The following is a 25,405-nucleotide window of genomic DNA, read 5'->3' as shown; positions in this document are numbered from 1 at the left end:
ACTCCAAGGTGGGATACTGATGGCACTGCTGTTGTCTTTAGGCCCAGAATCTCTCTGGCTCCAAGTTTCATCATCTACAGAATAAAATGGCTAGAGTAGATGACCTCTGAGGTCCCTTCTTTTTTCTAGCTCTATAGGCCAAAGGAGAAGAAAGGGGGCAAAGGGAGAAATGTAACAGAATTGAAAGCTCTCTTTTTCTAAAGCTAGATACCATTTATCTCTCCTGCATAGCCTGGGATTATTGTGGCAGCCACCTTGGTGGACTACAGTTTAGTAACCTGGTACAGATGTTAGCTCTCCTTATTTGCACTGATCATTTCTGCCAGTATCTATCTCATTCTTTAAAATTCTTTTTTCTTTAACATAAAAACAAAAATCTTTGTTAGTAGGTAGATACCACTATCTGGCTCATTCTTTAAAAGAAAAAAAAAGAAAAAGAAAGTCCATTATTTCAAAACCAAGTCAATCCTCATTAGAACCCTGTCCTAGGCCAATTAACCTTTTGCACTTCATTTAGCCTTGTTGCTGGCTGACTTGGATGAAGAACTTTTGGGGCTCTTCCCAGTTTCACTGTATCCAGTGAATTTTGCAGTTAGGCTGCATGGGTGTAGTTCCAGGACTCTCTTGACTCACAAGCAAAGCTTCTTTAAAATTTTCTTTTGGAAATCTTGGCCCAGTAAAACAAGATTATTTTTTTTACAGGCTGGAACTCCTTTCTCCCTGGCCCTGAGGGACAGAGGGAGAATACTGACTCTCACCTGGATTTTTATATAAAAAAATTAGAATTGAAAGGGGGCGGTGGGTGAGATGTGTTGGAGAAAGAGAATAAAGAAACCAAATGGAGACAGTAAAGTAAGAGGGCTCAGGGTGCAGATATTATCAGTGCAAGCAAGGAGAGGTAACATCTGCACCAGGTTGTTAAACTGTAGCCCGCCAACATGGATGCCACAGTAACCACAGGCTATGCAGGAGAGATAAATGGTTGACCCCGGTCTGTGTCAGGCTACGATTGATGCCACTATCAGCCCTAGTGCCTTCCCAATGATTTTTTTTAAATCTCTGATAGAGTGTGTTATCTAGTTACTGGCATGAGGGCAATAGCCTGGAGGTGGGAAGGAGAAGGAAGGAAGAAAAGGTCACACTCCAGGAGGACAATCTCTGTAGGACTAAATGAGAAAAAAAAATCTGGCTTTCAGAGGGGAGGAAATAAAGAAATAACAATAAAAATTGCAGTTAGCTGGACTACAGGATGGAATCAGTGAAATTTCTCCTTCCTTGAAAGAATTAAAAAAAAAAACCCTCAGCCTTGGGCAGTTCTGGGGAATTTAGGAGTATTTTCTTTCCTTAATTTGAACTTTTTTAGTTTAATAGGGAGCTTCTTTATCCCCCCCTTCACCTCCCTCTAAAAATTTTCCAAGAGAGATAAAGTTAAGACCTTTCATTAGCATCTCACCCGACTAGAAAAAGAGATTTGTTTCTTCTCTCTCTCTCTCTCTCTCTCTCTCTCTCTCTCTCTCTCTCTCTCTCTCTCTCTTCCACTCTCCTCCACTCTCCTCCTCCCCCCCACATTGGGGATAGAGAAATAGAAAAGTGACCCCATTAGTGATTTCTTTAACACTAGCAACTCCTGTGCTTACAAGGTATACACAGGCATAGACCCATGCCCTATGGGGTAATTTCAGTCAGGACATGTATCTCCCTACTGCCAGTATTCTATTCTGTTTTTAGAGAGACTCTAATTGGCTGTTTTTGCACTTAAGCAAGCTATGAAGAAAGGGGGAAAAATGAGGGCAGTGAGATAACTGACATGGTTTCAGTGACTGAAGAATGTGGCTTCAATTATTATATTTTTCTCCTTTTTTATTGACCTGGAAATGTCTCTGCCTTCCTGTTCATTTTTAGATTGTTATTTTTTTTCACAAGGAAATTTTTTGATTGTCTCAGCAAGGGGCTAAATGGTCAAACTCTGGAAGGCTGGGATGCCTATGTGGATGTAGATAGTCGCTTCCTCCATTCTTGACCCATCAGAAGGAGCTGCCATGCCCCACATGAAATGTCCTCAATCGCCAGCTCTGATGCAGCAGTGGGCTTTTGTGGGAATTAGCTGATTCTAGCCTTTTAGAAAAGTCAGGCTACATTATCCAACTTTGTCCACCTGTCCCTGGATCACTACACCTCTCATTAGACACTGACACTGAACAGTCCTCTCTCTCACAGGGAGGGAGTGGGAAGAAATTACTTGGCTCACACTATTGTTGGCTCTAGAGTGGTCAGCCAATCAGAGTAACTCTTGGTAGCACCAATGTGGTGATTGTTGATGATAATGGAGACTGGTAGTGACATTCATTCATTTTTCATGTTTTCGTGAGTCTAGTGCAGGGTCAAATTATCCCAGAGTGCCTGGAGAGAAACCTGCAATTTGGTACCTTTAGAGTTGGGACCAGGCAGCAGTTATCTGCTCTCAGATGCCGATTCTCCAAGATATTACAGCTATTGGAATAGCTCCTATCTCTTCTCTTCCCTCCATTTTTTGGGGGGAGGTGTTCATCAGAGGACTAAAAGTTTTAGGAGAAATGGAAATACATGCAATATATTTTTACCATTCCTTACAGATCTAAAATTACTTTGCTAATTTCAGAATTGAAAAATGTGTTATAGATAGCTTGGTTTGCTCATAAAATTATCATGTTTTGTAGACTAAATTTAAAAGCTTAGTTTATTCAGACAGTAACTATAGATTTCCTCATTAAGTTTACTTTGAAATGTTTTTCATTTTGTGAAGAATGAAGCCACACACTGCTGAACTTTAAGAAAGCTAGCCTTTGTTTTTGTCAGTTTATGAGAAGCAGACAGAATGTATGAGAACAGATGAAATTATCAGTTTGACAGTAAAATAGTGCTGGTTTGATTTAGTGGCACACACTGTTTCCAATAGCTATATAGTATACAGTGCGATACAATACAGTGGAACACAATGTGATATACTATAATACAATACAAATAGCTGTACTTATTTCTGGGAAAGGAAGCTAAGAATAAAAGACAGATTCACCTTGTACTGTTCTTTCCTCCTATCTCCCTTTCTCACACACACACACACACACACACACACACACACACACACACACACACATTGTCTTTTATTTTAATAGACAACGAACAAAAACATTGACTAGAACCTACGGCTTGTGAAATGGATCAGTCTCATTTTCTAAGCTATCACTATGGACCATTTTGAATTTCCTTTGATGCTTCATTTTGATCATCTTAGTCTACTAGAACTGAAGGCTTGTATTGATTGAGGCAAGCTTCTCTATTCCATCTTCTAAAGAAAGCTGATGTATTATTTGATTTGCATTATTCTCAAACAAAGACCAATTTCTTTCACAAACTGCAAAAGCTAAAGGAATTTGAACTACGGAAGAAACAAGCTAAAATAAGAGGCTGTGTTGTGTGTAGTCCCTGCATTATAGGTAAAATGAGCTTTATAGAATCTATGATTGTATGCCTTTATCAAAGAACCATAGTTGTTTTATGAGAGTAATAGTAGTTTTTATTATTGTTGTTCAGTTGTTTTCAGTCACATCTGATTCTTTGTGACCCCATTTGGGGTTTTCTTAGCAAATAGACCAGAATGACTTGTCGTTTCCTTCACCAGTTCATTTTATAGATGATGGAACTGAGGAAAACAGGGTTAAATGACTTGCCCAGGGTCACACAGCTAGGAAGTGTCTGCGATCAGATTTGAACCTATTAAGATAACTTTTCCAGACTCTAGGCTTAGTACTCTACCAAATATACCACCTGGCTGTCCAGTCCACAGAACTCATACTATTAAAAATCAAAGGTGTTTTTATTAACTATTTAAATAGGGATAATGATCATAATATGGTTTCATTGGTCAAAGGAACTCACACTTAAGGAAATTCCTTGTAATGTTTCAACTCTGTAATTTAAGTCATTTGTTCAGGGTCACACAGCCAGTATGTATGAAAAGAGGGACTTGATCTGACTCCAGTCTTGGTGCTCTATCCATCCTACTTAACTGCCACAATGGAAGTCTTTTAAAAATTGTTTCAGTTGCTTCTCTCACTTCCTCAGCAGAGTACACTTTAATTAATATGTAATCTAACTCATGGTGGATATTCCCTCCACCAGGATAAATTACAACTCAATCACATCTTCTCATTCTCTGTGATTTTTGTAGGACTGGAGGCAAGCAGGCATTTATTGGTGCTAATTTCTTTACAAGCATTCTCACATTTGAGCTCTTTTGATCCTCACAACAACTTTGTGGGGTAGGTACTATTATTATCTTTATTTTACAGGTGAGGAAACTGGGGCAAATGGTTCAGTGACTTGCCCAAGGTCATATTCCTAGTAAGTATCTGAGTCTGGGTTTAAACTTAATTAAATCTTCCTGGCCAGGCCCAGAATTCTAGCCATTTAGCCTTCTAACTCACTCTGTACATGTCCTCCCACAAATCTTCTGCAGATTTACCTAACATGATGGATGCCTCTTCCCAGATTAAAAACAAAATGGCTATTAGTAGAATAGAGTTCCCAGTCCATTTGCTTTCCTCATTTTTTGATAGAAACTTTTTTATTTTTTAACTCATATATATATATATATATATATATACATACATGCATACATACATGTATATATCTCTTTGACTCATCTCACTGAGTTCTAATGCATTTCAGATGTTTCCTAGCTGTGTGACCCATGGCAGGTCACTTAACCCTGTTTGCCTCATTTCCTCATTTATAAAATGAGTAAGAGAAGGAAATGGCAAACTGCTTCAGTATCTTTGTCAAGAAAATCCCAAATGAGGTCCTGTTCGCTTATGACTAAAAAACTTTGAACAACAATACTATGAAATATTGATACTTTTATTATGATTTAATTTAAATTAATTTAAATACTTAAATTACTTAATTTAAACATTACTTAATATGATAGCAAATTAATATTACACCTTAAGGTTTATAGAGTGCTTTGTAGGTATATCATTTGATACTCACAACAACTTTGTTAGGTAGGGGCTCTATCTCCATTTCATAGATGAGGTACCTGAGGCAAATAGACATTTAAGTGACTTGCCCAGAGTCATAAAACTAGAAGGTTATCTGAGATGGGACTTGAACTCAGTTCTCCCTCGTTCCAGGTTCTTTACCCTATCTTCTCCTCTGGACTGCATGCTCATGTACTGGAAGAGAGATTGGGAGTCTCTGCTATATTTACCCAAAATAGAAGAGAAAATGGGTTCTGAATGAGTATTCCGGAGTCCTTCTTGTCAATAACATACTTGAATTTTTGTGTTTTTTACTTCAAGAATTTTCAGCTGCAAAATTTGCATTAGTAATGCATGTGAGGCTCTCTCTCTCCTTCCCCATTAAAAACAAAAAACAAAAAGCCAAACTGATATCCAGCTGTGTTCTCAATAGATGAGATTGTGGTAAGATTATGATGTTAGTACACCTTTACTACATCAAATCTTAAGTGTTCTGCTTGTTTTGTAATCCAATTCCACATGGCAGCACCACTAACATTACAGACATCTTTGCCGGTGAATGTTGGGCAGAAGGGATTTGTAGCAGCATGAACATGTTAGGAGTGAAAATTCATCTCATTTCTTTATAGAGCTTTTTGTTTTATTTTCTTCTGGACCGATAAACAGAAACACATTTAGTCCATTGTTTTTTAACCGAGGTCACTTAATAAAAGATGTCTGACAACAGTGCCTGGTCTGATTATAGAATCAAAGATCTAGCAAGTTGGAAAGGAACTTAGAGGTCATGTTGACCAGCCCCAACATTTTACATACTGTGAAACTGAAACTCAGGGAAATTTAAATGACTTACCTAAGGTCACTCAGATGATAAAGGTTGAAAGGGAACATTTCAACTTAGGTCAACAGATCCCAAGAGCCAATGTTTCTCTCTAAGTTGTTTGCCTTAGGGAGTTTTATAATTGACTTATATAATTTTCACAAATAATTTTGGAAAGCGTAAAGGGTAGATTTTTACCATTTCCCCCCTTTGGAGTAAATATTAGACTAGACTTGTGATTTAATTGGAAGAAGGAACTCCTTGTAAGGAAGGTCCCTTTACTAAAGCAGATTGGCACAAGTTCTGTAATTTAAGAGTCTTAAAGTTAGTTACCTAGATCCCTGAGAATTCAAGTGACTTGCCCAAAGTCACGAAGATTGTACATGTAAAAAAGTAGGACTTGAATGAAAATCTTTCTGGCACCTTGCCTAGCTCTCTGCCACTACACCACCAAATCACTTCTGAGGAAATGACATTTTTATACAATTTTGAAAATGGTGAAAGGGCTTTGAGATTAATACCCCATTTGACCCTCACAACAATCCCATGAGATAGGTATTTTCAAATTGTTTTTATTTTAAAAAATCCTTACTTTCTGTTCTAGTAGTAAATGAAGTCAAGTGACTTGCAAAGGGTTACAGCAGCTAGGAAGTGTCTCTCTGACACCCAAAGGCAATGAAGAACTGCATGTTGGGTGTGGCCAATGAAGAACTAGGCAAGAGGATGCCCAAAGGATGTCATCAGAGATGGGTGACCAGAAAAAAAGACTGGTGGGCCAGGAGTGAGAGTGGGGAATCTATGCACAATATATAGTCTATAAATTATGTGTGTATATATATATGTATATATAGTCTATAAGTATACAGACTCCAAATTACTTTGTTAGTATAAGAAGTTACTTTAGTATAGCAGTTACTATATATAAATTAACTCTAAAGTACATAATCTATAAGAATATAATATACATAAATATATAGATATAGTCTGTTACATATACATGATTTATATATATATATATATATACATACTCTCCATATTATCCTTTTTGAATCAACTATTTTTGAACTATGGGAGCTATATGACATAGTGAGTGGAAAGTGGGTCTTGGAGCCAAGAAGAAGTAGATTCAAGTCCTGTTAATGACACAGCCTGGTATATAGCCCTGGGCAAGGGATTTCACCATTCAGGGCTCTAGGAAACTCATTCTCTAAGACAATAAATTACTGAGAAGCTGCCAATCTGCATTGGTAGAGTGACTCCTGTCATTCAGGAGTTCCCTATGTCATTAAATTCCCAAGTCCAATCCTTGGATCCCTGTTATTGTATTACCCTCTCTCTTTATCTATCTATCTATCTATCTATCTATCTATCTATCTATCTATCTATCTATCTATCTATCTATCTATCTATCTGTCTGTCTGTCTATCCATCTGCCTATCTGTCTATATGTCTCTGTCTAATGTGTCTATTTCTTTATTGGCCTATCTACTTATCTGTCCATCTCTGTCTGCTCGTTCTGTCTATCTGCCTCTTTCTATCTATCCACCCACACATAAATATTTCATATATATATACACACATACATATATGTATATATAAAGTATTATATATATCCTGTATGTAAAAAATATATATAAATATATATATATACACAACCACACAGCTTTTGATTTAAACCAATGCTTTTATCAGTGAAGGGGACTCCCTCTTCCAACCAATATTGCTACTTTTATGCAGTTATTCATTTTAGAAAGTTGCTTGGGACATGGAAGAGTTAAGGGACTTCTCTAGCATCATACAGTCATAACACTGATAATAATATTTATATATCATCTACTATATGCTGGGGACTGGTCTAAATGTTTTAAAAATACCTCATTTGATCTTCCCAAGAACCCAAGAGGTGGATACTATTATTATCTTCATTTTACAGTTGAGAAAACTGAGGCAGACAGAAATGAAGTGATTTATTCAGAGTCACAAAGTTACTAGATATGGAAGTCCAGATGTAAACTCAAATCTTGACTCTTCTCAGAGGTTGAATCCCATTCTTCCTGACTTGGAGGCCGGTATTCTATCCACCACAACATGATGCCTTCCATAGTAGAATAGTAGGGATGGGGACTGGACCTGTGATTTCAGTGAGACAGGGATTGTCCTGAATAATAAGTCTCTCTAACAATGCAGGTTCACAGCTTCTCAGTAATTTTATATCCTTAGAGAATGAGTCACTTGCCCAGGGCTATACACCAGTATGTGTCAGAAGCAGGACTTGAACCTAGTTCTTCCTGCCTCCAAAGCCAGCTTTCCAGGCACAATATCATATAAGCCCAATGGTTCAAAAATAGTTGATGTAAAAAGGACTATATAGGAATTTTGTGGAAGTGCTGTGTGCTGTAGGGTCTGTTTGTGACCATTCTGATTTGTCCTTTTCATTGTCATTCTTCTCCTCTACTCCCAGAGACTTCCTGATGTGACTTTTGCCTAGCAGTGAGGAAATGAGAAAATTTTATAATGAATTACTTCTGTCTTTGGAGAATTAATTGGGGAAACCAGATAGGAAACAATGGAGCCATAAGATTATGGGTTTAGATCTGGAAGAGACTTTTGTTGTCATTGTTCAGTTATTTCATTTGTGACCAACTCTTCATGATCCCATTTGGGTTTTCTTGGCTAAGTTACTGGAGTGATTTGCCATTTCCCTCTCTAGCTCATTTTACAGATGAAGAAATTGAGACAAACAGAATTAAGTGACTTGCCCAAGGTCCCACAACTAGTAGTGTCTGAGGCTAGACTTGAACCCAGGTTTTCCGGACTCTTGCCCCAGGGCTGTATCCACTGCATCCAGTTCTGCTGGAAAGAGGCTGGCAATTTCAACCCTCTTACTTTTCAGTTGATGAAACTGAATCTCAGAGAACTTAAATGATTTTTGAAGGTTATATAAGTAGTTAATGGCAGAGCTGGGAAAGAGGTCCTGCATCTCTAAGGTCAATGTTATTTCTATGCTGTTTTTATATACAGGGTCAGGTTTTTATATGCAAGATATTTATAACTTTCTTATTTCTAGGAAATTTAAAGTAGAAGGAAGAGTGCCGTATAGCTTTAAAAAAACACCTTCTTCCCACAAAATTATATAATTCAACCAAAAAACTAAAAACAAATTTGAAGTCTCTTTCCCCTGATAGAGGACACAATGGATAGAGAACCAACTCAGGTCATGGAGACCTGAGTTCAAATCTTACCTTAGATACTTAATAACTGCATGATCCTGGGCAAGTCACTTAATCCATTGGTCTCAGTTTCCTCATCTGTAAAATGAGCTGGAGAAGGAAATGGCAAACCATTCCAGTATCTTTGCCGAGGAAAATCCCAAATAGGGTCACAAAGAGTCAGACACAGCTGCATAACAACAAAGTCCAAGTTCCCTTGGTAGGGATCTGTATAATCAGAGTTTATCCTGGGCAATGGACTCAAAAAGAGCTATTCTCATTGCATCCAAAGGCCTGAATGAGAAAAATCTACAGAACTCAATTTCAGGGCTCCAAAGTGAAAGTTCTCAGTCTACCATTCCCTGGGGAGGAGAAATCTGCTTTTGTGCCTCAACTTCCTCTTCTGTCATACAGTGCTAAAGAGATACGGCATGTTCAATTTGTAACTGTCTGTTTGATGACTAAGGTAATTGCTTAAATACTGAGTGTATCAGTTTATAGAGAGAGAAAGAGTGCTAAATTTCACTCAAAGAGAAAGGAATAGAAAGCCCAAGGAAGGAAATGGCTCTACTACAGTTGATCTATTTGCCATATTTTCTTTGGGGAAAAGTTCATTGGATGGAATGACCAATGGGACAGAAATATTTTCAGGATACCTTTCTAAGAGGTATATGATAGACAAGCTAAATAGCAATTCCTTTAAGCACTCTGTGATTTTGAATCATTCACCTAAGTCCTGACTTGAAATTTCCAGCCTGTCCTTGTGGCTACAGGTTGTGGCCAAGGAAAAAACAACATTAAGGGTTGCCCCTAAAACAGAAAATAATTAAAACTGTGACTAGAAGGAGTTAAAGACCCCTTCCTTCCCTTCCACCAATCCCTCTACCCCAGACCCTAAAGCAAAGCAGACATCACAGGGCTGAGAAGTAGTAGGTAAAGTGGTTGCTATAAACACTTTCTCTTGAGAGCCGGGTCTTTTCAATAAACAGGCTGTTAGCCAGTCTTTGGCCTTAGCAAAATATTTCCAGTTGCCTTCATGGGTGGTGCAGTGCTGGAAGCTGTTAGCTCATGCTCAGTTAAATTTCAAATGTCAAAGCTCATTAACGGTGATTTTAGCCAAAGACAGCTTGCAAGGAGCTGTACAAACCTAACTTCCTCAAATAAAAGGCAGAAAGAGATCACCAGTTAACATTTCTCTTCCTCCCACACCCGCCTTTCTTCGCCTCCACTTAGGGTTAGTTTTCAGTTTTATTGACAGTAGGTTTCAAGTTTATATTTGGTATTTCCCTTAATTTACCTTGTCCTTTTATCTCTCCCTTGAGAAACAGGCCTATTAAAAAGGTGTTGTGATGTTTCTCTGAGTATGAGAAGTAATTCTTGGGGGTTTTGAAGAATGAATGATCTTGGGAGGGTGTGCAAAAACTCTTAGGAGGTAAAAAGATTGGACTGTGGGGAGAGGGGAAAACATGCTGTAGACACATACAGGCATAATATATGAGTTGATGCCTCTATGTAAATGTAAGTGTTAAATACAATTTTACTTGCATAACGTTAAAGCCCCAAATGAAAGTATTTGCACAAGTTATTTTTTTTAATTTTAAACATTTATTAATATTCAAGTTATTTTTTATATGCTGCCCAGTTCTAAATTGTCATCCCATCTTCTACATGGCTACAGATTCAGGGCCAGTTATAGAGTCAGAAAGCCCTTGTTCGAATTCTGCCTCCATCACATACTGATTGTGTGACCCAAGACAAATCTCACAACTTCTCTTTGCCTTGGACAACTCTTTAAGATGAAAAGTTGCAGGCGAGTTGCTGATAGGTGATAATGCCAAGTATTTCCACACTAAAATCACATGTGATTTTAGAGGTCTGAATGGGGGAAAATGCAGGAACATAAGAGAGCTTCGTAAGCGAGATCTGTAATCAATCAAAAGAGTTTGACCTAACCCTCCATGCAGAAAAAAACAAATAGATAAAAGATGACTATTGTCCAGACAATGCTATGCAGTGTGATGGACAATCTATGGAGCTCATCCATCAGAAGAAACATCTGGGATGGTAACTGCAAATGGATGATAAGCTGAGCCTAAGAGTAAGGTCTGGCAACCTGCACAGTCCTTTTAATAGCTACATTTTCTTTTTTAAAAAGATTACTTATTTTTTCAGTAATATATGGAAATAATTTTTGACAATTGTTTTCTGACATTTTAGGATTCAGATTTTCTCCCTCCTTCTCTTTCTTCCTCCCTCCCTCCATGAGGCGGCAAATAGTCTGATGTAGATTATACCACCGCTTTTATGCAATGCCTATCTCCATATTGCTCATGCCATGATAGAAGACACATATTACACATATAATAAAAAAACTCATAAAGAAAATAAAGTGGAAGATGGCATGATTTGATCAGTGATCAGATTCCAACATTTCCTTCTTTGGCTGTGGATAGCATTTTTCATCACGAGTCCCTTATGGTTACTTTGAATAACTACAACAGTCTTCTGAAACAAAAGCTAATCTTTTTCATTAAAAAAATAAATTTAAAAAATTTTATAACATTTGAGTTCTAAGCTATTTTCTTCCTATTCTCCCGACCCCACACTAGAGAAGGTCAACATTTGACACAGATATATATGTGAAACTTTATGTTAGAGTTCCACATATCAATTTTTTCTCTGGAGGTAAAGGGCATCTTTCTTCATAGGTCCTTTATAGTTGATTTGAATAACAATATAATGCAGAATAGCTTAATCATTTGTATTTACTCTTCAAACAATATTGCTATTAAATATATCCAGTATTTTCTTGCTTCTGCTCATTTCATTCTTCATTATTTCATGCAAGCCTTTCCATGTTTTCCTAAAATCAACCTGCTCATCACTTCTCTAGCAGGCTTGTCTTTATAGCTTCACTATTCTTCCAGTGATATAGTATGATGGTCAAGCAATACTAAAACTGAAGAATCAAAGCTGAGGATTATCCTAATGTGTGTGGTTAGTGTTAGCAAGCTATAGCAGATTTCAAATGAGGAATTATGGGGAGGAAGTGGGTCAAAGGAAATCATTAAAAAAATAACCAGAAAAATGATGGACTGGTCATATAAAGAGAATAAACAACAACTGGTAGACAGCCCGAGTGTTCCATTGTTACCCATGTAATGTTAGGAGAATGCCAGGAAAGTCACCAATATGTTGGGTGGACCCCTGAGGGTGCTTTTATGTGTGGACGTGGATGTGTGTTGCAATTATAGAAGGATGGAAGGAAAATTTTATTTATTTATTATTAATTGTATATTATTGTCACTTATTTATTTATTTATTAGGTGGCTACTGCATGCACTATGCTGTATGCTTCACAGATATTGTCTCATTTGATCCCCATAACAACCCTGAGCAAGTAGATGCTGTTATTATCCCCATTTTATGGCAAAGTGACTTGAGCAAGGTCAGATAGCTAGTAAGTGTCTGAGGGTGGATTTGAATTCAAGTTTTCCTGATTCCAGGCCCAAAGACCTATCCATTGCACCACCTTGTTCCCTCCATAGATAGACGGTAATTTGAATCCTTAGAGGGAATACCCACATTAATTAGATTATAAATTCACCGAACTCTTGGATTAATGGAAACTCATTGCAATTTTACTTTCATTGAATTATCTGGGCAGTTTTTACTGTAGCAGAACTCCATATTAATATTTTGTCAAACATAACAATAGTTATAATAATTTAATCATTGAAGTTATCAGTTGTTTGTCTAAGTGGGTTTGAATCTTTATAATTATGTCAAAGGTGTGTGGTACTTAAAGATTTCCAAATTACTTTCCTCAAAATTTTCTTTTGAGTTTTGAAATGTAAATAGGAATATCACTATTTTATAGGCAGGAAAACTGAGATCTAGCGAGATGATCATGATCTATCCTACAAAATGAATATTAGAGCTGAGATTTAAATCAAATTCTTAAATTTTGACCTTAAAACAATTCCTTTTCCTATTACATCATCTTCTAGCCCATCAAGAGATAGTGGGAGAAAATCCCTTCAACACCTACATCTTCCTGAGCACTTGGTTACTGAGGTTCTAGGGAGTAACTGAGGTATGCACATGTTTCCAGTGAATAATTTAGGAGCCACAAAGAGTCAAAGAATTGTTGTATAAATGTGCCCCATTTCCCCTCACTGGCTAAATGTCTCTGAGATGCTCTGATTTGGGGATTATATCTGGAATATAGGGACTATGATTGTGTGTGTACATATCCAGGGTATACAGAGGTGAAAAACTGTAGTAAGGAAGGATGTTCCATAGATTTATGATTATCCATTTTTCTTCCAATTGATGTGAGAATGGGGTCTGTAAAGAATGTAACTGTCTTAATTGATGGTTCTTGTTTATTTCTCTGTTTGCTCCATGATTATTTATGAGAGAAACTATCTGATTTTAACTAAATTGGGTACATTGTAAAATGGCATTAAGATGTACCTTGGTACGGTGTGCCCTTTTGATCTCTGTGAAACTCAATTTGCGAGAGTGTACCTTGTGTCAGTCTCTCAACATCTCTTTCTGTCTTGAGTCCTAGAAAAGGAAGCACTTATCACAAAGAGCAAGAATGGCTTCATCAGGGGCAAGTCATGTCAGACTCACCTCATTTCCTTTTTGGCAGGATCATTAAAATGGTAGATCAAGTGAATAGTGCAGGTATAGTTTATGAAGGTTTTTAGCCGAGCATTTGACAAATTCTCTTAGGTGATTCTTGTGGAAAGATAGAGAGATGTAGGCATATGGCAGGAGGATTCAGAACTGGTTGAATGGTCTGACCCAAAAAGTCATCATTAATATTATAATCAGAAGTAGTTATCTAACAGAATGTCCTAGGAAGCTGCTTGGTCATGTATTATTTATGACGTGGATAACAGTATAGGGGACATGCTAATATCATTACAGATAAGCATTACTAGAATTAGTGGTCAGTATATTGGAATAGTAGAAGCCAAGACCAAATAGGACTTGATGGGCTAGAATGTTGGGCCAAATCTAATGAGATAAAATTTATTAGGTTGAATGTAAAGTCTAATCTTCTAAAGTACCTGATGAGACACGTTTGAAATGAATCTGAGGATTTCGACATACAGTAACCTCAATATAAATTGCTGGTACATACTATGATATATTAGCCAACAAAGCTAATATGGCTTTAGGTTATAGTGACAGAAATAGAGTCAAGGACTAAGGATATGGCAGTGCTCTGTATCTGGATCTTATCAGGCCACATCTGGTGCGTTTTGTTCCATTTTGGGTACCATGTTTTAGGAAGATTGGATAAATTGGAGAGTGTACAGAAGATGAACAAGCCTCAAGATCATCCCATATGAAGAACAGTTGACGGAACTGAGAGTGATTGTCTTGGAGAAAACATTGAGTGAGACTTGACAGCTGTCTTTGGATATTTGTCATACGACAGAGGTCTATGGCACACCTCATGATAGAAGTATTAGGAAATTTCTTTTTGTCCTCAAAGCATAGAAATAAGAAAAATGGGTAGATGTTGCAAGGAGGAAATTTTAACTTGATATTAGATAAAACTTCCTAGTAATTAGAGCTATCTAATATTAGATGAGCTTCCAGGGAAGGCTGTGTGTCTCTCCTTATTGGAGGTCTTTAAGCAAAGGCTGCATGATCATATGTTGGGAAAGATGAATGGAGGAATCTTGTTGAGGTATGGTCTGAACTAGATGACATCACTGGTGCCTTTTAACTCCTAAAATTTTATAATTCTTTTCCCTTCTAGAAGTCACCAATTGCAAACCCACAATCTTCTTATTTATGGTAAGGGCTAAGCATTTGTGTCTTGAAGGTGAATATGAGTCATGGAAGCTTGTGCCAAAATGAAGACACATGGACCTTATCTTCCCATAGACCCAAAAATGGGGTACAAATTATCCACAAACACATATATTAACATTATCATCACAAACAGATAACAACAAACGCCATTTGGTTTAGTCGGAACTGAGACCTTCCACCATTTAGGAAAAAGTGAAAAAGCTATATATTTTGCAAGAAACTCACATACTCATAAGGGCCTACCAAATGAAAAGATTTTGAGTACAGTCTCTGTAATAGGCTGTGCCTGTTGTTTCCATACCAGATGGGGTAAATATGGAGATGCTTTTTAGGGACCCATGAAACAAAGAAAAATACAAAAAGGACCTTTGGTCTTCTGTAGCCCAGATCTGTTTCTGCAGTGAGGGTCGTAGAGTGACAGAAAGGGGGACCAAGGATCCTAGGAATTACACTCGCTGGACCATTGGCAATATGTGTGATAAATGAGTTGATAAACTATTAGAGAATATTGATGTTGACATTTTCATTATAAAAGAAGCAATAAAGACATTAAGAACTTGCAGCTAAATGGAAAGATGAAACAGATTCTCCTTGCACAGGGAAATAAGGGAGCTGGTGGAGTAAATTTCATTAGATCTCCAAGTTATATAATTTTATGGGATTATTTAGGTATTTAACCTTCCCCATTTCATGATGAGAGGCAGCATGGTATCTTTGCTAAAGGATTGGCCTAGAAGTTAGGAAGACATAGGTTTGAGGCCTGCCTCTCATGCACTCTAACTGTGTGATCCTGCATAAGCTATTTAACATTTTAGCACTGCAGGGAACATTCAAAGACACATAATTGCTGAGAAGGTGTTGGTCTTGCATTAGTAGAGGGAGTTCTCTTACACTAATGACAGCACAGGTCTCTAGTCTCTATCTCTATTACCATGTCCCTCCTGATGAGCATGAAGAAGAGCCACTTTTAAGATAATGGCACCCTATGTGTCAATATTGATGATGAAGTGGAGGAATTCTATAAATACTTGACAACATACTCCAAAAAGATATGTTGAATACCTTGATACTCTGTGACTTCCATGTAAAAAGGGGAAGATGGTGAAAAATTATGTGGCAGAAATATATTTAGGATTAAGAAATGGAAGGTTTATGGATTACTTAGAAACCTCATTACACACACATACATACCACTTTAAACCTTACAAAATGCTTTATATTTGTTCTCATATTTTATTCTTATGTTAACCTGATAAAGTAGGTGCTATTATTATCTCTGTTTTATAGATGAGAAAATCTAGGCTTAGAAAGGTCAAATTCTTTGTCTTGAATCCCACCCCCAATAAAGACCCATTGTGACATCAGAACCTTGTTCTTCCTGACTCCAAATCTAGTACTCTAACCACTCTCCTTGGTACTTGTAAATCACACACAGTTATTTAGCAGGCATTTAGAAGGCACCCAATAGGATAAGCACTGAACAATGTTATAAAAAATAACATGGACCATATATTAAAAGAGGAGAAGACTCGTTACTGATATAGCATTAATTTCTGAATTAGTTGTTAGTTTGTGTTCACTCCCTTGACTAATTAGAACAGAGGGCAAAATGAAAGTAAGGATAAAGATAAGAAGTCTATGTGTAATTACATCATATTTAATCTCTTGATTCTTTATTTTAGACCCTGATTTTCTCTATTAGAATCAATATTAAGTATTGGTTCCAAGGCAGAGGAACAGTAAGGGCTAGGCAATTGGAATTAAATGTTTGATTATGTTTGAACCCAGAACCTCCCATTTCTAGGCCTGGCTCTATATCCACTGAGCAACCTAGCTGCCCTTTAAGCAGCTGATTTAAAAAAATAGAAAGAAAATGGATAAAAGATGGAAGCTGGTTATCAATATTTTTAAAGAAGTTTGAGCAATGTAAAACAATTGCCATAATGAGGAGGCCAAAAGAGTTCAGACACTTTCTCAACTACTGCAAAGCTTCATTTCTTTCCACAGAAGAGAGGCCAGCCAAGAAAAAATTTATTTTAAAGTGCAAATCCATTTTCAAGAAATTATAGAGGACCATAGCAGAAGATTATGAACAATATTGATTAATGAAACATTAAAAAACATTAGAGAGGGAAATGAGGCTGCAGAAAAACTGGCATTAATGGAACAAAAACAGATTATCCCAAAATCATTTATAGATGAAAACAGAAGGAGGACAACAAATAGAAAAATGAAACAGATTGTTAGCAATTCATTAGGGGTATGTTCTCAACAGTAATAGTAGCACTATAACATTTGGACTAACACATCAGTACCAGTTATAATATACAAGGTAGTAGAAATAGTATCTATGAAGATGAATTTGGGATGAATGGTTCTACTTGACCAACTATACCCCAAATAAATTTGTGCAGGACACAACACAATTTTGAAGACATTGAGGTACTTATTTCCAAACTATTTTAAAGAGAACGTTTTAGTAATATATATATAGGTCATGATACCTAGTCTCCTCCAAGATCTTAAAAAATTTGTGAAATGTCTCCAGTGGATTAGGTAAGCCTTCTCTGGAAGATTGAGGGGTGTCTATAGAGAAAAATCACATAGGATGAGCTGCTAATCAGTATAGATGGAATGGGGATCTACATAAATGAGATTCTACATTAGTGGCTCTTAAAAAATACACTTTCTGTCTTAGTAACAACTCAAGATAAAAAGGCAAGTGCTAGGCAAGTGGGGTTAAATGCATGAAAGGTTCTTAAAATTTTTTGTGTCATGGACCCTTTTGTTAGTTTGCTGAATAATGGATAATGTGATTTAAAAAAAATGAACAGTGGAAAGAAATGCTAGATTTCAGTTGCTATTAGTGAAAATAAAGATGTAATTTTTTTTCCATCCAAGTTCATAGACTCCTTGAAATCTATCTCTGGTCCCTTTAGGGGTTTGTGGAATCCAGGTCAAATCCTAGGTTGATCAAAGTGCCCAAATATCAGAAAATGTATACTATGAAAGGAAAGCCACTTATGTCCTATAAGCTATACATTTTAAGAAAATAATGATCCCTTGTACCCTTTACCTACTTCTCTCATTTTCATCCTTCTTTCTACCACACAGTCCCCTGAACTATTGAAAGCAAATATATGGAGGCTGGGGAAAGTGGAGCGGTTAATCCTGAGGAGGTTAAATTTTAAGTATTTTAAGTATTTAAATAATCAGAACATTATAATGTGCACTAGAAAACAATGCTCTACCACATGCTACCATCCATTCCCTTTCCCTTTAAACTCTTTTAAACCTCTTCCTTCAAGACAACATCTTAACTAGGTTTGTAATGTTTAAAATAAGAAAGTAGAGGGGATTGAATGCTATATAGTAAAACCTCAACACTTGATATAAAGAACAAGATTCCAGGCAGCATATTTAATGGCAGAGAGGGGGAAAAATCCATTTTTAAGGACTTTAGCACATTAATTGTTTACATGCTAATGCAGGCTGCTAATTACAGATGAGTCTTATCTATTCATTAAAGCAGGCCTGAAGGAACTCTACTTGGAAACAATTCATTAGCAGTTAGTTCAAGTTATTTCTTGATTAATGATTCTATATAATTGAAAGTAATGCAAATCTATTTCCTTAGAAATATTATATAATTTTACTGGAGCACAAAGAGATTGTAGCAATTCATGCATGGGGAACTGCATTACAGATTTTGAGAGGGGGGAGGACAGTTTTCTGATATACCTACAATCACAGAAAACTGATGTATTGCAGAGCTTATGAGGTTAAAAGGGCCTTTCCTGAGGTCAGTTTCACAAGAAAAGGAAACACTGAGTGAGGACAGTGGATATCTTAATGTAAGAGTGAAGAAAAGAGGAGGTACCATCAAGATAAGGAAGATGGCCCAAATTAAGAAGATTGGAGGAATAAGAATAAATTTCAGTGACTTTGCCATTGTACCTAGACTTATCTGGCTGTACTATAGAGTTCAACTCTGCTTTTAACTCCCACTAAGATCTTTCCTAAATCCTGAAATATCCCTGTTTCTGATTATCCTCTCTACAGAACTATAATATTAACATTAGCTTTGGAGAAGCAGAAAATTGTTATCTTTGGAATCCTTGGTGTCAGGAGGATCTGGGTTTAAAACCTACCTCTACCACCCTTTACCTTTCAGATCATAGATGAGTTGCTTAATATTTCTCAGCCTCAGTTTCCACATTAGTAAAAAGAGGATAATTTAGTTTTTTGAAAACCCTTACCTTCTTTTTTGGAATCTATATGTGCATTTGTGCTATATTTGAACCCAGGACCTCTTATCTTTAGCTCTTGGCTCTCTATTTCCTGACTCACCTAGCTGCCCCTATTTGTACAACTTTAAAGGTTTTTATAATCAATTAATGGCCAAGTATTTATGAAGTATTTATTTATTATGTGCCTGGCATTGTATGGTGCTTAGCACTGAGGATACTGAGACAAAAATGAAATAGTCCCTGACCTCAAGGAGGTTACATTCCATTTGACAAGATAACATACCAGAGGAGCAAAGCACTCTAAGGGAGACATAGGAAGCACTAGATACTAATCAAGTCAAACAATCCTCATCATCACCTTGACCACTGTTTTCCTTTAGAATCTTATAGAGACTGATGAAGACTCTGAATTCAAGAGTCATGGGTACAAAAATCCTCCCAGCACCCTGGGGCCCATAGTTATCATCCTGGGAAAGAAACCCTCTGTAGAGATACAGCGATAATTGCTGAAGTCATAGAAAAGAAAATTCTTGCCAACATCCTTGGTGCTGTCAAATTGTACTACATCAGAAATTGATATGATTTTATCAGTGGAAATGACATGAAGGAAGAAGAGCCCTAAAGTCCATGAGACCTTCCAATCTGATTTGCAACTGAAACTTTCCATAGGTATTGTCTTCCCCATTACAATATATATATGCATATATATGCATATGTATATATGTTCCTTGAGAATATGTGAAAATATATCCAGAATATTTAGTAAGTGAATGCAAGGTAGTTTGAGGATGGAGTATACTGGCAGCTAGGGATAGCAGAAAAAGCTTCATGTAGAAGATAGCATTTGAGTTGAATCTTGAAAAAAAACTCAGAGGTTTTGAGAGATACAAGTGAGGAAGGAATTCTTTTTGGGTACGGAACAGCTGGTGCGAAAGCATGAAGATGGGACATGCGTCTTGTGTGAGTTAATCAAATATGCAAGTTTGGCTGGACTGCATAGTGTATGGAGGATATAAATGTGTAAGGCCACAGAAAAGGTAGGGAGGAGGTAGGTCATGAAGAACTCTAAGGGTTAATAATCATAATGGTGCAATTTTCAACAACTCTCTAATTAAAGGTATTATTTCTCAAACACATAGAGAATATGTATACATGAATCAAATATAATACAAATACAAGTCATTCTTATTGATAATTGGTCAAGGGATTTGAACAGGCAGTTCCCAGGCAAATTAATTAAATCTCTTTATAGTCAGGTAAAAATGAATTGTTGGGGGAATTGTGAACTGGTTGAACCATTCCAAAGTTGGACCTTTGCCCAGAGAGCTATAAAAAAAAAAGTACACACCCCTTTGACCCAGCAATAGCAATTTTAGGTTTGTATCTGAAAGAGATTTAAAAAAAAAAAGAAGAGCCTATATGTACAAAATTATTTAAAGGAACTCTTTTTGTAGGGGCAAAGAAGTGGAAAGTATGAGGATACTCATCCATTGAGGAATGGATGAGTAAGTTATAGTATATGATTGCAATAAGAAATAATGAGCAGGAGCAGCTCAGAAAAACCTGGAAAGACTTACATGAACTGAAGCAGAGTGAAGTAAGTGGAATCAGAACATTGCTCGTAGTGAGAGGGATACTATTCAATGAATAACTGTGAATAGCAGCTATTCTCAGCAATACAATGATCTAAAAGAATCCTAAAGGAATAATGTTAAAAAAAATGCCATCTGCTTCCAGTGAAAGAACTGATGGAATATGAATCCAGACTACAGCAAACTTTTTTCACTTTCTTAATTTGTTTTTGTTTGAGTTTCCTTCCACAAAAGGATAATATGGAAAAACGTTTTACATGATTGCACATGTAAAATCCATATCAGATTGCTTACCATCTCAACAGAGGTTGGGAGGAAGAGGGAGAAGGAGAGAATTTGAGACTCAATTTTTTTTTAAATGTTGGAAACTGTTTTTACATGTATTTGGGGGGGGGATCAAAATTAAAAGAAGAACTCTTATGTGTTGAACATGGAAGTTAATAATATTCAATCCAAGGGCTAACAGGAAGCCCTTGTACTTTTTTGATATTGACTTATTTATATTTTAGGAAAATCATTTTGGAAATTGTGTGGAACGTGTATTAGAATGGAGAGAGGCTTGGGTTAGGGAGATCAATTCATAGGCTGTTTTAATAGTCCATATGAGAGGTAATGAGGATCAGAACTAGAAAGGTAGCTTTGTGAGTGGAGACATGGTGATATAGGTAGGAGATGTTGAAGAAGTAAAAATATGAAGATATGACAACAGATCGGATATATGGCGTGAGTCTGAGTGAAGAGTCAAGGGTGATGTTGAGGGATAGTGAGGATGGGATATGGGGATGATGGTGGTGCCCTTAACAATAAAGGAAAGTTTAGAAGAATGACAGGGAGAGAAAGATAATGAGTTCTACTTTGGATCTGTTAACGTTATTTTTATCTGTTTCACACATGAGAATAGATTCTTGGAAGAAGCCCATTGGAAAAAAGATACAAATAAATTCAAGTCAGTCATAGTATACGTGCTTTGTAGCTAGATGTCCTGAGTAGAAGTGTTGATATTCGTAGCAATCATTTGAATATTTGAACAGCAGAGACTTTCCATATATAGTCAGCCTCAATATTTATGCTCATGATGATTCAGATTCAAAGGGCTTTTAAAAGAATCACTTTATATAATGTTTTGGAACCTCCTTGTAGAATAAGGAGGAACAGATTGTATTTGCTAATTGTTATGGCTATTTTTTGAATTTATGGGCATGCTCATAACATGACTTAAATGCCTCCCCTACTGAGGAGTTCCAAAGGTGATTCTCTTTTTGTGGGGCACAGATGGGTGGATTTAAAAAATCTCACTGGGGTTCTTTTGTTCAGAAATGTGTGCCTCTCAATATCAGTTAGCTGCTTACTAAGGGTAAGGTATGAAAAGCCAGCCATTTATGAACCCACTTGATGGAGGCAGAGAATGTAATTCTTCCTTTTTAAAATTTAGAATATTTTTCCATGGTTACATGATTCATGATCCCCCCCCCCTTTTCCTCCCACCTTCTGGAGCTGACAAATAATTTTACTGTGTTATATATGTATCATTATTCAAAACTTATTTCCATGTTATTCATATTTGCATTAGAGTCATCTTTTAACATCAAAACCCCAATCATATCCCCATAGAACCATGTGATAGATCATATGATTTTCTTCTGCATTTCTGTTCACATGGTTCTTTTCTGGATGTGGATATTGTTCTTTCTCCTAAGTTCTTCAGGATTGTCCTGGGTCATTGCATTGCTGTAAGTAGAGAAGTCCATTACTTTTGATTTTACCACAGTGTATCCATCTCTGTGTACAATGTTCTCCTGGTTCCCCTCCTTTTGCTCTGCATCACTTCCTGGAGTTCTTTCCAGTTCACATGGAATTCCTCCAGTTCATCATTCCTTTCAGCACGGTAGTATTTCATCACCATCAGATACCACAATTTGTTCATCCATTCCCCAATCGAGGGACACTTCCTCATTTTCTAATTTTTTGCTATCACAAAGAGTGCAGCTATAAATATTTTTGTATAAGTTTTTTTCCTTAATATCTCTTTCGAGTACAAACCCAGCAGTGGAATGACTGGATGGAAGGGCAGGCAGTCTTTTAAAGTCCTTTGCCAATAGTTTCAAATTGCCCTCCAGAATGGTTGGACCAATTCACAACTCCACCAGCTATGCATTAGTGCCCCAATTTTGCCATATCCCCGCCAACATTTATCATTTTCTTTTGCTGCCATATTGGCCAGTCTGCTAGATTTAAGTTGTTTTAATTTGCATTTCTCTAATCAGGAGGGATTTAGAACACTTTTTCATGTGCTTATTGATAGTTTTGATTTCATCATGTGAAAACTGCCTATTCATGTCCCTTGACCATTTGTCAATTGGGAAATGGCTTAATTTTTTTGTAAATTTGATTTAGTTCCTTATATATTTGGGAAATTAAAACCTTTGTCAGAGAGTTTTGTTATAAAAATGTTCTCCCAGTTTGCTGCTTTCCTTCTAATTTTGATTGCATTGGTTTTGTTTGTATAAAACCTTTTTAATTTGATGTAATCAAATTAATTCATTTTATATTTTGCAACATTCTCTATTTCTTGCTTAATCTTAAATTCCTTCCTTTCCCACAGTTCTGACAGGTATACTATTCTATGATCACCTAATTTATTTATGATTTCACTCTTTATATTTGTCATTTACCCATTTTGAATTTATCTTGGTATAGTGTGTACGATTTTGATCTAACCCTAATTTTTCCCATACTGTTTTCCAATTTTTCCAGCAGTTTTTTTTTTCAGATAGTGAGTTCTTGTCCCAAAAGCTGGGATTAGGGAATGCAATCCTTGGCTGGGCTTTCCTCCATACTTAATTGGAACTATGATCATAATGTTGGTGTTCCCTCTAATCCTGCAGATTTTAATCTTGACATTGAATAGAAACCCATGGAGAGCAAAGGGTTTCCACTGGTTATTTTTTGCTCTTGCTAATGAACTAGATCCCCTCCTTTGCTGACAACTCTAAACATAATTTTTAATGCTGTCATTCACAAGGCTTTTTAAACTCCCCTTCTTTGTAATTCTTTGTTAGTAACACCTTGTAACCTACTTAGTTGCCCTTTGGGTAACTTGCAGCTTTAATTTTTTGGACCCTGGGTATGGAATGGATAAAAAAAGCTCTGTTAAACCCTTCCTACCTGCAAATAACTGAAGATATAAAAACAAATAAAAGACACTTCCTGCTTTCAAGGAGCTCCCATTTTAGTGGGAGAGATAACACATAGGTTTCCATTGAAAGTCTGAAAGGTTTTCAAGGCTTCCTATTTGCTGAAGATTTATATATGAATCTATTGGCTAACTCCAATAGCCTTTTTTCCCATTTTTTGATATGCAACAAATCCAGAAAGAGTAAGTGGATTAACTTATTGTGTTTCTTCTCATTTTTTCATGATAAATATATGTGTAAAATTTTCTTAATAGATGGGAAATTCAGCATATGGATCAGTAGTGACTGATGTTGTTAATTTTTATAATAATGTTTTTTATTTTTTCTACTCTTTCCCTCTTTCACATACTACCCACAAATTTGACAAGCAAAACTTCAATATCTTTATCCAGATCATTGATAAAAGTGTTGAACTGTTCAGGGCCAAGGACAGGTTCCCAGACCATTCCTTTATTTCACTATGCTTCCAGCTTGAAATTTATCAGTACTCTTTAGGTATGGACTTTAATCAGACTCAAACACACTTCCAATGTGGCCTTGAGCAGTTACTTAACCTCCCTAGGCCTCGGTTACCTCACCTGTAAAATGAAGGAATTGAACTAGATCACCTCTGAGATCACTTCTAGTTCCAGGCATATAAGGCTATGAATCAAACTGTCTGTCATCTTCCTGGTTCATATCACTTTATCTTGATGATAAGATATCATGTGAAACTTTCTCAAATTCTTTGCTTAAATCTAATCTATAATATTTCCCTGAACTTTCAGCCTCAATTCTTTAGCCATATCTACTCACATACAGGTACAATGGATTCCTCATTACTGGAATTATCTTATGATCTTGCTCTTAACATACTCCTGATTCATAATGGTAGGAAAGGAAGTCTTTTTGGCTCCCATAAGTAGGCAACGTAGACTTGTGTATGCTCATTTTATTGTCTCTGAGTACAAATACCTTGCTTAATAATATAAATCTTTTCAAATAAAAAGATGACTAACTTTCTCAGGTTTAATCTTCCAACTCTGTAAACTTAAATATTGTGAATTGGAAACTTGTCTTTGTAGTGAACTCAAAATGGTGAGCAGGAGAGACTGATTTCTTCCTTCTGGATCATGTAATTTAGAAAAAAAAGATTAAAGGGTTTTTCCCAATTTTCTAAAACAAAACAGGAGTCACTCTGGGTGAATACCAGCCAAAGGAAATTTCAGGCTCAAAAGAGAATGCTTTCAGACAGTTTTTGAGTATTTGAAAATGGAGTTATAACGAACTCTGCTCAGTATGGGTGCCATCATTTTCTTTAGGAAACACTGCCATCTGTATAAGTGATTGATTTTTTTTTAATATTACAACTTCTCTTTTTGGATTGCCAACCAAAATTTTATTGTCTTCTAACACTTTATAAAGTATAAAGAAAGGCAGTGTTATATAGTAGAAGGAGTAGGAGGTTAGAAGATGAGAGGAGGCAATGAAATGGCATAGTAGAC

The 25,405-nt window shown here is 36.5% G+C and overlaps 1 protein-coding gene across 1 annotated transcript in view; it reads left to right on the top strand.

Annotated features, from left to right (window-relative positions):
- The window catches only part of PKHD1 (PKHD1 ciliary IPT domain containing fibrocystin/polyductin), a 685,806-nt gene that overhangs the window by 160,296 nt on the left and 500,105 nt on the right, over positions 1-25,405 (top strand). The window lies entirely within an intron of this gene.

This window comes from Gracilinanus agilis, chromosome 4, assembly GCF_016433145.1.
Source record: "Gracilinanus agilis isolate LMUSP501 chromosome 4, AgileGrace, whole genome shotgun sequence".
Lineage (NCBI taxonomy): Eukaryota > Metazoa > Chordata > Mammalia > Didelphimorphia > Didelphidae > Gracilinanus > Gracilinanus agilis.
This window is presented reverse-complemented; position numbering and strand designations above follow the sequence as displayed.